Raw genomic sequence first — 13,347 nt, 5'->3', positions numbered from 1 at the left:
GAACAAAGAGCCTTTGCAGTCTGGAGTCACAGTCCTTCTTAAAAGACTAGCTGTAAGTGAATTCCCTTTGCAGTGGAGAAAGAATTGATCATACAAGTTGAGCATTGATCCATGACCCATCATGAAAAAGACCTGTTGTTGCATGCATTAGTATCATAGGCCACAGTGCGTCACCATCATCCATGCAGTTGGTGTTTGTCAGGATGAACAAGTTATTATTCTGGAGAGGGACAGTGAGAAAGCTGCTGTGGGACTTGACGTGGGGAAATTTGACGTTAAAAAAAACAACAGAAAACATCCCTTTCAGTCATATTTGACTGCCAGCAAAACATTCATTATCTGCATTCTGTAGGGGTGTAGAAGGCTTCTGTACCCTGGTGTGACTGTCAAGTTTATATAATGATTCAAATACTGTCACCCATGGACATAGCTAACGCTTTCCAGTTGATCAGTCTTTATCATCATGAAGCATTAATCGATAAACCCTTGGCATAAATACACCGGTTGTACATGGATTTCTGATGATGACTGATAAGAGGATGCTTTAAAAACAAGCATTCAGAGGACCGCAGTGTGGAACAGATATCAACAAAAAGCAACCATGAAGGCAAGTATTGCGTGAGTGAGTTTTTGTGGCAATACACTAGAATGCTTCACATCTGTAATATCTTGGAGCCATGCAAGTTAGGCAAGTATGACAGCACCTTAAAGACCAGTAGGGACAGAAACCTGAGTTTCCAGTGTGGCGGCCTGAAGACCGGAGCTACCAAGGTAATCATACAAAGCAGTGGAATGCTCAGTGTTGGAGTATGTCTTCAGAGTTTGAGGCTGAGCAGCAAAGCAAGAGGTCAGCAAGCTGGGAGCGGTCCATTGGAGGGCAGCCAGTACCACAGCATTAACCAGATCCTGGTCCATTGCAGGACAGCCAGTACCACAGCATTAACCAGATCCTGGTCCATTGCAGGACAGCCAGTACCACAGGAACTCTGCTGGTCCTCTTTGGAAGACCACGGATGTGCTGCACAATTCTCCATACTCTTCAACGAGTTCAAGATCAACAGTGGCTTTGCGGCAGTGAGATAAAGCCTTTGGCTGATAACAGCACCCCCTAGACTGCCCTCCACCTGTTGTTTGAACAGATCCTGTGCTGATAGGACTATGAAATGAACATGTTGTCAACTGGAACGGTTCAAAACCAGAGTGCTGTGACCCCGGAGGAAATTGCTGCTGCTTTATGAGTGTAAGCAAGCAACAGGAATTCTCTGTTCGCCCGCCTTCACACCAGTCGTTGCCCCAAAGCTCTTCTGAGCCATGCTGCCAGGATGCTTGAAGGAGACCTAAAACAGTGGTATACCAGCAGCTTCGTATCCAACATCACTTATTTATTTTTTTTGCAGTTTATTATTTAGTGATTGTATCATGCTATCACATACATGGGTTATGGTCTGTATACTGACCATGAACATGTCTGGAAGGAGGAGTATGATAGTCCATTACAAACGTGACTATCAGAACATTAGAGGAGGCAACTGCTGTCTTGATCATCTGAGCTAGAATTTGATTGTAGTAGAGATTGTCTTGACCAAGTTACAACCCCACTCTCTTTGCCAAAAGAGTTCTTTGACAAGTCAGCATTGGGATGGTCTCCAAAAGCCATCTTGTCCCTAAGGCTGTTGCAGCATTGAGAGCTGGTGAAATCTTGCCACCCATTTTGAGAGTGCTAGTCTTTCACTAGAGACTAAGCTGTAAATGAATTTGCATTGCAATGGAGAAACCATTGATCATACAGCTCTCACTTTGCTGTTGCTCCAACTGTAAGCATATTTCAGTGTCTGAGGAGTAACTGTCTAAAAAATTATGCCACAAAATAAGGCCAAATGAATACGCTTAATAGCCAAAAAAAGCATAAGACGAGACAGAGCGTAAACCTGAAAAGATGGCGTGGAGAGCCTTGGCCAAAGGAATGATTCAGCGCTTATAGCTTTTAGGGGCGTTTGATTGGCTAAGAGTGGACCGGGCAAGGCTGCTCGTCTTTTCACTGTTAGCCGCGCGAAATTTGGCCAAGCAGAGCAAACCGATAGGCCTAGTTTGCATCAGTTTGACATGGTAAGTATATGTAACACCAAACATGGAGTATAATACAAACTCCTCTTTGTTATTTTGAACAATGTGGAAATGTTGATGGTGGAAATCGACAGAATGTGAAAATTTTTTAAGTGCTAAAGATTATGCAGTTGTGCTTCCACAGAATGAGTTTAGTATGGTTTTGAAATTCTAATGGCCTGGACTCCTACAATCATCATCAGTGTCCATCATAAAACGTTGGAAAAGGTGAAGTGAAAAGTAAAGCCCACAGTAAAGGCATAAATGGCTTCAGCAAACCAACCTGCTTCATCTGGTCTTGTTCAGGTGTCAAGCAAAGAAGAGAGAGGAAAAACAGACCACATTCTCACCTCACTGCTTTCTTACTTTTTATGACAGGTACTTGGACAACCAAACTACCATCTCCAGCAGCATGTTGACTGTTCAGCAAAGAGTATTGTAGATACTCTCCAGCTGTTTTGTGTTGACATATTTCTGCAGTCAGTAATACACACACACACATGTTCCAGATAAAATATGAAGCGTGAGATTCAAGATGCTGTCGGCACAGAAGATGGTCCCGAGTTTGAAAGGACAGTCTTAGCAGTCATCTCTATGGAACTCTGGCTTAAACAAAACAACAACAAAATCCTGATCCCCACAGTAGATAGCTCGGTGTGAATGACCACCACAAACAGATCATAGTGATGTTGGCCTTGAGCTGAGATAATGGACTCCTGCTGTTAGTTTGAATAGACTGAATTCAGTGCGTGTTGTCACAAGGGGATTTGAGGGGGGACTAATGGACATCAGCTGAATGGAAGTGTGTCTACTTTTATCAGCATTAGTTGCAACTTGAAATGTGTATCATGAACACTTCTGCATCCATTGCCTCATTAGATTCCACAGCTTTGTAGGTACTTTGTCACTCGCCACACGGACTGTTTTCCACCATTGAAACATGTTTTGATATTCAGTGACTGCACTGATGGCGAGGCGTGCAAGTACAATAGGTTGAAATGAACGTCAGTACCAACACAATCGAAACTTCTGAAAAAGTGTTTTATGACTGAGTTGCTGAAACACACATTTACATCCATCCCAAACTTATGTGGCTTTGATTTGTCTCTGCACAAGATTCATCGGTATATAGATGCTATTATTATTATTATTATTACTTTTGACTCGAACATGATCGTTCTCCCCTCAAAAAGCAGATGGAGTGAGAAACGCAAACATGGGCAATTGGACTGACTGGTAGTAGAATAATTTCTCATGCCACTCTCAGTATTTGAGCTACGACAGATACAGATAGTGATACATTTGCATTTGTTTTGAGAGATAAACCAAATGTTCCATTTGTCCACGTTTGTCGTTGAAGACTTTGGAAGACTGGCTTGTCATGGATACAGAAACAAGCCAGACATATGCTTCACATTGGATTCTCCAGAAAGAAAGTTGGACAGACATTCTGCAACAGTAACACTAGCACTTCAGTTCCAGATTTACTGGTGCCTCTTTATTGAGAACGTAATGACCTATTGTGGCATATGGACATTGACTTGCTTGGTGGACACATGAACAAAGATTATTAGTTCGATTGAAAATGGTGAGTGATGACTTTGCATTGGGATGTGGCTTATCTTATTCTACATATTGTGTTTTATCACTTTTCAAAAAAAAAAAAAAAAAAAAAAAAAAAAATCAGGTAATGTCATGAGCAGGTGGCAAAACAGATGGCAGTAAAAACATTACATTGGCTGCTTAGGGAAGCTGTTGATTGTGTCCGCTTTTATCAGCATAGAATGATTGACACGTTACGGTGTCATGAATGTGGTCCTACACATTACAGACATTGCCCAAAGGAGGAGAATCTCAGAAAAGACACAAACAACTCAGACGAAAACATATTTTGGATCTGCATGAAACATGATCAGCGCTGCACTGTCTTGGCCCTTTCTCTTCTCCTGACTTACAGTCTCCACTGACAAGAACTAAACGTCTGACGCATCAAGTCATGACACAAAGCGTTGTGCCAAGCAGACAAAGGCACAGTCATTGCCTGCTGAAATGCTAGGTGGAATGGACCGTTAGTCTGTATGATCCCAATAGTCTAGTAATGCAATGTGAATAACAATAGGTATGGCAGTCCTGCCTCAAATACGTGCATGGAAGAAAGCAGTTTTGGAAATCGGGACTTGAGAATTCTGTGAAGTCTTTCTGGGATCGGCAGTGCTGTTACCAGGGATGCATGTTCTAGAAAACAAACAACAAAACAAAACAAAAATAGAACAAGAAGAAGCAAAAAAAAACCCCCCAAAAAACCTGTACCCAAGAACAGGTTTTTCACTACTCTTTGACAAGTATCAGCATCTTACCCTTTATAAAAGCCCCCCTCTGCTGCATGTATGAATCATTTTATGCAAAGATGCTAAAATTTTGGTGAAGACCACAATGTCCATTTCCGCAGCAAGGACAGTCAGCAGCTGGTTTTGGATTCAACGCAACACAAAGCTGTGTGGAGAATATGAAGCTGTGTTTCCAGGTTTGTTAATGTAGAACACCACTGTCTCGGGAATGGGAATACTTATCTTAACAGACATGGAAGAAAGTTGTTTTTTCAGGAATGGGACAGTTTGAGTTTTTCTTGCGCCATTACCCCTCTGCATGTATGGATACTTTGTCTGACTCTTGTCTTCACTGACTGGTATCTGCTGCTTATGTTACAACTGGTTTTTGTCAGAGAACTCTGACAGCTAAGTTGAAGTCCATGATCAGGTATGACAGAGAAAGGAAAGACAGGATCGACTTAGAGGTAGAAAAAAACGAACGAATCGAGGGGGCCTGAGTCGAAATGAGTATACAGAATGTAAGAAAAATATACAGACAAACTGCATGCAGCAAAATAAGGCCAAATGAACACGCTTAATAGCCAAAAAAAAAGCGTAAGACGAGACAGAGCGAAAACCTGACAAGATGGCATGGAGAGCCTTGGCCAAAGGAAATGATTCAGCGCTTATAGCTTTTAGAGGCGTTTGATTGGCTGACAGCGGACCGGGCAAGAAGGGGCGTCTTTTCACTGTTAGCCGCACAAAATTTGGCCAAGCAGAGCAAACCGATAGGCATAGTTTGCATCAGTTTGACATGGTAAGTATCACCAAACATGGAGTATAATACAAACTCCTATTGGTGTTACTCCGTCCTGCAACAAAATGATATTTCCTGACTTTCAGTGACATGTTTCATTGTTAGGAATCTTAAGTTTCATGGGTGGTCATATCAGCCACTGTCCAAACTGGATTTATGATTTCTTGAATAATTGTTAATCATCAGGAAATTGACCATATTGATGGCTGAAAGAAGGTGACAAATTCACATCTAAGGTACAGGTACACCTGCTGGAATCATCCTTGGCTGCAATCATTCTGATTTATGAATTCAAGAAGTGTGTTCATGCAGAGAGAGACGCAGTTCTGAAAGCTCGAGCAAGTAAGCGGATATTATCATCAATATGTGTTCTTCAGTTATAAACTTTTGAAAATGAAAAAAACCCCAACCCAAACCATTATCTGCATGAAACAAGGTCACAGAACAGACAGACTGTTCCTTGATTAATGTTCAGAACTGGGATCTTGCAACTAAAAATGGCAACCTGGATAACCTGTCTAAAGAAATACTTGAAAGAAATGTTTGAAGGCTAAAGATCCAGTCTTGTTTAAGATGGGTTAAACAAAATATTTTGCAAACATTGGTTAAAACATCGAAACGTTATCTGTCACAGCGACAAAAGAAGAAAACCTTGATTAACCTTTCCTGTATGTCGCCTAAAATTTTGCGCGCCGTACATCGTGGGTGTGCAGAAACCCATGGTTTCTAAGAAGGAATGACCCCTCGCTGTACGTCGTGGGTGTGCAGGCACCCATGGTTTCTGTGTACGAACTAACCCTTCGCTGTACGTCGTTGGTGTGCAGGCACCCATGGTTTCTGTGTACGAACTAACCCTTCGCTGTACGTCGTGGGTGCACTGTAACCCACACCTGTCCGTAAAGCAAATTTGACTTTTCTTCAGCAGACTTGCATGCGCAGTTTCCACTTGTGCGTGTAGGCTATTTACTCCAGTGCTTGACCAGGCGCATTGTGAATAAGTTTTGCCCGTGAGAAGAGAGTGTTGTTTTCTCTACTTTGAACAGATTATGATAAGAATAAAATTTCTATATCAACTATCTTTCTTTTTTTAGCCATAGTCGGGTTTTCTCTACTTTGAACAGATTAGGATAAGAAAAAAATTTCTATATCAACTAGATTTTAGATCAATTGATTTCAGACTTACAAAAATATCCAGTTCTTAGAAAGGCACTTTAATTCCAACTAGATAAAAAGCTATCAATCAGTTGCTCCCGATCATTCTCTACAAGAAAAACAGTTCATTCAATATTGTTGAAGATATCTAGTGCAATAAATATTGTTTTCTGAAATTTGTTACAACTTTAGAGTAAAACTTACCGCAGACTTGAACCGGGATACGATCAACGAAAGACAAGGTCACTCTGATCTCTCTCTGTAGCGAGCCCAAGTGACGTCACGTCGACAACGCGTGGCGCGCAAGCTTTGCATGGGTGGCTCCACACCCACGACGTACAGCGTGCAAGGTTTATTCTTTGGGAGTATGGGTGTCGTCACACCCACGACGTACTGGGACATTAATTGATTAATAACTTCTTTGTTTATGTATAAAAGAAAATAATGTTCAGTGGATATGTAGTAAACTATATTATGGACAAAGTCATGAAATTATGTGGAAGTGGCTTCAATATTACTTGAGTTACAGAGCAAAAACACTTGTCTGGGTGATTTCACACCCACGACGTACAGGAAAGGTTAAGGCAAAAATTACACATTACTGCAGTACTTACAGTATCAGTGAGTGTGCATGGCAATTACAGTGCCAACATTCAGTAACATGCCGTGGTGTTTATATGTTTGAAAGAGTGGAAAAGTTTTTGGAATTTTTAAAGATAACATTTCGATTCAGAAAGTATACGGAAAATAAAGGCCTGGAAGGGGATCCATTATTCGCAGTGACGGATACAAATCGGGTCATCTCAAGAGTAGCGAAGACAACATCAGCACTGTCCAGAATGAAACTTGTAAGGAAGGATAATATTTCCATGAAAGACAAGATCTCTCTTACACGCAGTGGTTAATTCCATCTTGCATGAATGCGAGACGGTAGACCTGCATGACGGATTTGGAAATTAGAATCCAAGCCATTGAAATGAGGTCTTATTGCAAGACATAAAACATCAGATACACTGGTCATATCACCAGAGAACAAGCTTACTAAACTGTCAAGGAGTGCATTGGACCAGATGAATATCTGCTGATGTCAATTAAAAAAAAAAAAAAATGATGGTATGACTATGTAACATGATTCATTTGCCTTGCGGAAGCATTGCTTCAAGGATCTGTTGAGGGAGGGCTACAGGAAGACAGACTGAAACAACGATGGACTTGACTACATTAGTAGTACATAACACTTGTGTTTTGCAGCAGTCAGCGTTGATTTCAGGTGGGTAAATACACTGAGGTTTACATCATGCTTGTTTGACATCAAATGATGAGATTTTTTATTTGCCTTCTCAGAAAACTTTGACAGCGGAACCCATAACACCAGGAAATGTGTAGCCTAAAAAAAAAAGTCAAAGATTAAAGGTCCCACAGCCAATTTGGGCAGTGAATTCACACCCACTGAGCACTGTGTCCAGGGCTTGGCAAGGCGGAAAGGCAGGGCCCAATCCTCTCCTTCAGCCGTTCTTAACCTTTCCCAGCTGAAGTCATTAACTGAAATACACCCATGTGGAGTGCGGAACCGAGGAGAGAAAAGTGCCTATGCCAAGGACATGCTAACACCTGTACCAAAACAGGGTCTCAAACCTTGATCATTGGTGAACACTGGATCAGAAGTCACTGCTATACTGATTCTGCAGTGGTGCCTCCTTAGTAAAAGGGTGTAAAAATGGACCGCATACATGGAAGAAGACATGTCTATGTGATGATCGAACTCTGCCCCAGCTATGACAGGTGCAGACACACTGTACAACACCAGCAATGGCAGCCCTGCTCTGACCCTGCTGCTGCAATCAACCTTTACCCTCAAAGTTCAAAGGCCATGTCTACTGTCCATTCATGCCCCCTCAGCATGTCAGAAGGCAGATTGCTGTCTTTGGGAGCAGGGTTTTTTGTGGATTACTTCCCTTGTCAGTAAATGTTGATCTGTGTCCCACCACCGTGTCAGAGGGCAGTCTGGTTTCTTTTGGAGCAGAGCTACTGTGAATTACTGCCCCTGTCAGTAAACGATAATCCATGCCCCCTCACTGTGTCAGAAGGTAGATTTGCCATCTTTAGGAGCAGAGCTACTGTGAATTACTTCCCTGTGAGTAAATGATAATCCATGACCCCACACCGTATCAAAAAGTAACTTTTATCTTTGATAGCAGAGCTACTGTGAATTACTCGCCCATGCTGGTGAATGAAGCTGACCTGATGGTGATAGTGAGTGTAACGCAGTGAAGATTGTTGATCCACTGATCCAGTGAAGATAGTTGATCCACTGATACAGTGAAGATAGTTGATCCACTGATCCATTATACACTTAACAAGAGAACCTGGAGCAGTACTTTATGGAAAAGTATAGGCACAGTCAGAAGGTGGAACAGTTCTGCAGCTTGTGTAAGCAGGGGAGAACACGGGATCACATCGCCCGCCAACTGTGCTCCCCACAACGCTCAGATGCAGTCGCCACATTGTCCAGTCCACAGACTGGGAACAGCGCCAGCCACAGAACCAGTCCATGCTAAAAGATTACTTAGCAGGGCAAGTCACATTCCATTTCAGTGAGTATGACTGTTGGAACAACAACAGACAGCAACAGCAGCAGCTTGAAGGAAAAGGAAAACACGAAACACCTTGTAGCTCATGTGAGATGAGTCAAGACGGCTGACCTGTCTGTTCTCACGTGTTGAAGATCATCGGTGTTTCTGTGTGCGTTTTGTCTGTGGCGTGGCTTGAGAGCTTGTTATGTTCAGCACCGGGCTTTGCGCATAAGTGTGTGCAGCACACTTTTTTCCCCTGTCAGCTTCTCTTTGCACACCTGCTTTGAAAAGTGTGTCACCTGTTGAAGTCGATGTCCTGAATGTAGTGGCGTCACAAAATACAGATTACATTGACCTGTGGAAAAACCTGACTTCTGGTTTTCTTCTTTTTTTTTTTCCTTCTCCGTCAAAGACTTTGCAGTGATAACAAAAAAAAAAAAAAAAAAAAAAAAAAGGCCTTCAAGACTCACTTGTGGCAAATTAAGTCCCCTAGCATTAATTACAGAGTAATTTCCCTTTTTTTTTTTTTAACTATCTGCACCAAAACGTTTGCAAAATAAATAAAACTTCCATGCTTAGCAAAAGAAGTTCCTGTTTGAACAGAAAATGATAATAATGACTGCTGTTGTTGTTGTGTCAGAATATCAGATCAAAGTGCCAAGTTTAGAGAATACAAAAAATATAAATATAACAGTAAATGCAGTTTGCATATAATTAGGCTTCATTTATTTATTTTTTTGTGTGCCCATCCCAGAGGTGCAATATTGTTTTAAACAAGATGACTGGAAAGAACTGAATTTTTTCTATTTTTATGCCAAATTTGGTGTCAACTGACAAAGTATTTGCAGAGAAAATGTCAATGTTAAAGTTTGCCATGGACACACAGACACACACAGCTTATCAGCTTTCAAAAACAATAGCAACAACAATGCTGACAGGACTTTGCTAATGATAATGCAAAAAAGACAAGTTGTTCACAAGAGGCCCATGTACAAGAGGGAAATTTTTAAAAATCCAGAGGCTAGCAGATCTCTGAGAGTGACAGAAAAGGAAGGAAAGCAGAGTGACGACTTAACAACTTGAATGCTCAGAAAACAAAAGGGTTAAACTGTGACATGTGTGAATGTATTGGTTGAGGTACAGTTTAGACAGATCGTCAAGTGCAGTATGTCTTGGGGCCCCATTCACCACCGACGGCCCAGAATCTGCCGTACAGTACTTGAGTACTACATTATCAGGACTGGGCTTTGGGAGACCTTCTCAGCAGATTGACACTGGACTGCTGTCTAAAAACAACAAAAACAACAACAACAACAAAAAACAACAACAAAAACCTGATGACGGACTTTGAAAGACTTGTTACCGACTTGGGTTTAGATCACGGATTTTACATTGTCTTTACTTTTTACCTGTCACCAGTTTGGCTTTGAGCTCAAGCAACGGCACAGAGTCCAAGAACACTCGACACAATCCCCTCCCCCCACATCCCCGCCCCCCACCCGCCCCACTCCCCACATACACAACAGGAGGAGGAAATCGTTCACGAAATGATGGGCGCATTGCAGCCCAGTGGTTCAAGCATTGGACGTTCAATCTGAGGGTTCCGGGTTCGAATCTCGATAACGGCGCCCGGTGGGTAAAGATGATGGATATTTTTCCGATCTTCCAGGTCAACATACGTGCAGACCTGCTTGTGCCTGAACCCCCTTCTCTTTGTGTGTATACGCAAGCAGAATATGCACGTAAAAGATCCTGTAATCCATGTCAGTGTTCGGTGGGTTAGGGAAACAAGAACATACCCAGCATGCACACCCCCCGAAAACGGAGCATGGCTGCCTACATGGGGTAAAAAACGGTCATGCACGGAAAAGCCCACACGTGTACATACGAGTGAATGTGGGAGTTGCAGCCCTCGAACGAAAAAGTTCACAAATAACTCGGACAGCCTGACAGCGTGATGTAGCTGATGACCACTGTCGGTGGGGCTGACGGTCCACATCTCCCTTCAGGTTCAGGTGTCGTCCGCACGTGACTGTCATGTGGTTCTACCCGATCTCGTGAACAACTTCCACTTAGAAAGTTGAGATATGGGTTTTCATATGGAAGTATATTTGAAACACACATGTTTACAGTTTGTGAAGGTATGCAAATTACACGAATGTCTGTTTATAGCTAAACACATTGAATCATCATCTGAAACCAGTGTTGTTTTTGTTCCTGACAATAATGGTTCTTAAGGGGAAAGGGATGCGTGCTCAGTGTGTGATAAAATTCGTTGACATGCAATGAGATGGATAGAATAATGGTTGAATGACAATGAGATGGATAGAATTATGGTTGAATGACAATTAGATGGATAGAATGTTTGACAATGAGATGGATAGAATAAGGGTTGATAGTGAAATGGATAGAATAAGGGTTGACAGACCATGAAATGGATAGAATAAGAGTTGATAGACAATGAGGTGGATAGAATAAGAGTTGATAGACAATGAGGTGGATAGACAGACCAATACATTTTGAGAATTTCACAGTCTTTCAAAGGAATGAAGGAAGAGGAGTAGCAATCATACTGAACAAAAACCTAAAAAACAAAGTTTCCACCATAAATCTAGAGAAATGGTGTAGCAACTCATGTGAACTAGTGGGGGTGCGCCTCGAAAAACCTGACGGAATTCACAAAAGCATCGTGCTCATCAATGCCTATGTTCACCCAGGAACCTGCACAACAAAAGAGGATTGGGCCTTTTTAGAGGAAATAGAGAACGAACTTGGAGACTCAGTCATTATCTGTGGAGACCTCAATGCAAGATCGAAGCTATGGGACCAGCGGAACACCAACCCACAAGGACTCGCACTTGAAGGAATGATAGGGGAAATTCTTCTCAGCCCATTAACAACCACATCCCCAACTCGCCTTGGAACAAGACAAGGGGACAGTGACAGTGTGATTGACATCGCTCTAAAATCTCCAAAATTCAGAGCAGAAATGAATGCAGAGACGCTTCCACACCAAGGCAGTGACCACCTCCCGGTAGTATTCAGTCTACAGAAACTGTCAGATAAACCATGTATGAAACCGCGTGATCCATTTCAGTATGAAAACAAAGAGACAACCATCATCGAAAAATTAAGACGCAGAAGAAACAAAAGAACGGCACTGAACAGGATGCAAACTATTCAGCCCCCATGGTGGAATACCGACACAGAGAGAGCCTGGATAGAAAAACATGCGGCTGTCAAACTTTGGCAAAAAGAAAGAACCAAACCATCTCCGGACAAAGATATTGAAACAAAAATGAAAGAAAAAACTAAACAGTTTGAAATCATTGCTCAAGAGGTGCGGGGGGAGGTGTGGGTAGAGGATGAGGTATGTGAGTGTATGCATGCCTACACTGTGGGAGCAACAGGATATTGGAACGTATATATATATATATATATATATATATCTTTGTGTGTGTGTGCGCGCCGTGGAAGCTGTGATACGTAGACTAGAAATGAGTGTGTGGAGGAGGGGGGTAGAGGAGGTGCAGGGTAATGTGTGTGGTGTGTGTGTTGGAGATCATGTTCGTTTATATGTATTTGACTGTGCTTTCATATCTGTGCAACTGCATGTTCGGTGCATATCTGTTATGCATGTGTGGGTGTATATGTGAATGTGTATCTTCATGTTTTACATCTATTTGCTTATATATCATTTATTCACCTCCTTTTTTTTTCTTTTTTTCTTTTTTTTTTTTTTTTTTTTCTTCTCAAGGCCTGACTAAGCGCGTTGGGTTACGCTGCTGGTCAGGCATCTGCTTGGCAGATGTGGTGTAGCGTATATGGATTTGTCCGAACGCAGTGACGCCTCCTTGAGCTACTGAAACTGAAACTGAGGTGGATAGAATAAGGGTTGACAATGAGGTGGATAGAATAAGAGTTGATAGACAATGAGATGGATAGAATAAAGGTTGACAGACAATGAGATGGATAGAATAAGGGTTGATAGTGAAATGGATAGAATAAGGGTTGACAATGAGGTGGATAGAATAAGGGTTGACGGACGAGATGGATAGAATAAGGGTTGACAGACCGTGAAATGGATAGAATAAGGGTTGATAGACAATGAGATGGATAGAATAAAGGTTGACAGACAATGAGATGGATAGAATAAGGGTTGAATGACAATGAGATGGATAGAATAAGAGTTGACAGACAATGAGATGGATAGAATAAGGGTTGATAGACAATGAAATGGATAGAATAAAAGTTGATAGTGAAATGGATAGAATAAGGGTTGACAGTGAGGTGGATAGAATAAGGGTTGACAGACAATGAAATGGATAGAATAAAAGTTGATAGTGAAATGGATAGAATAAGGGTTGACAATGAGGTGGATAGAATAAGGGTT

Source organism: Babylonia areolata, chromosome 13, assembly GCF_041734735.1.
Source record: "Babylonia areolata isolate BAREFJ2019XMU chromosome 13, ASM4173473v1, whole genome shotgun sequence".
Lineage (NCBI taxonomy): Eukaryota > Metazoa > Mollusca > Gastropoda > Neogastropoda > Buccinidae > Babylonia > Babylonia areolata.
This window is presented reverse-complemented; position numbering follows the sequence as displayed.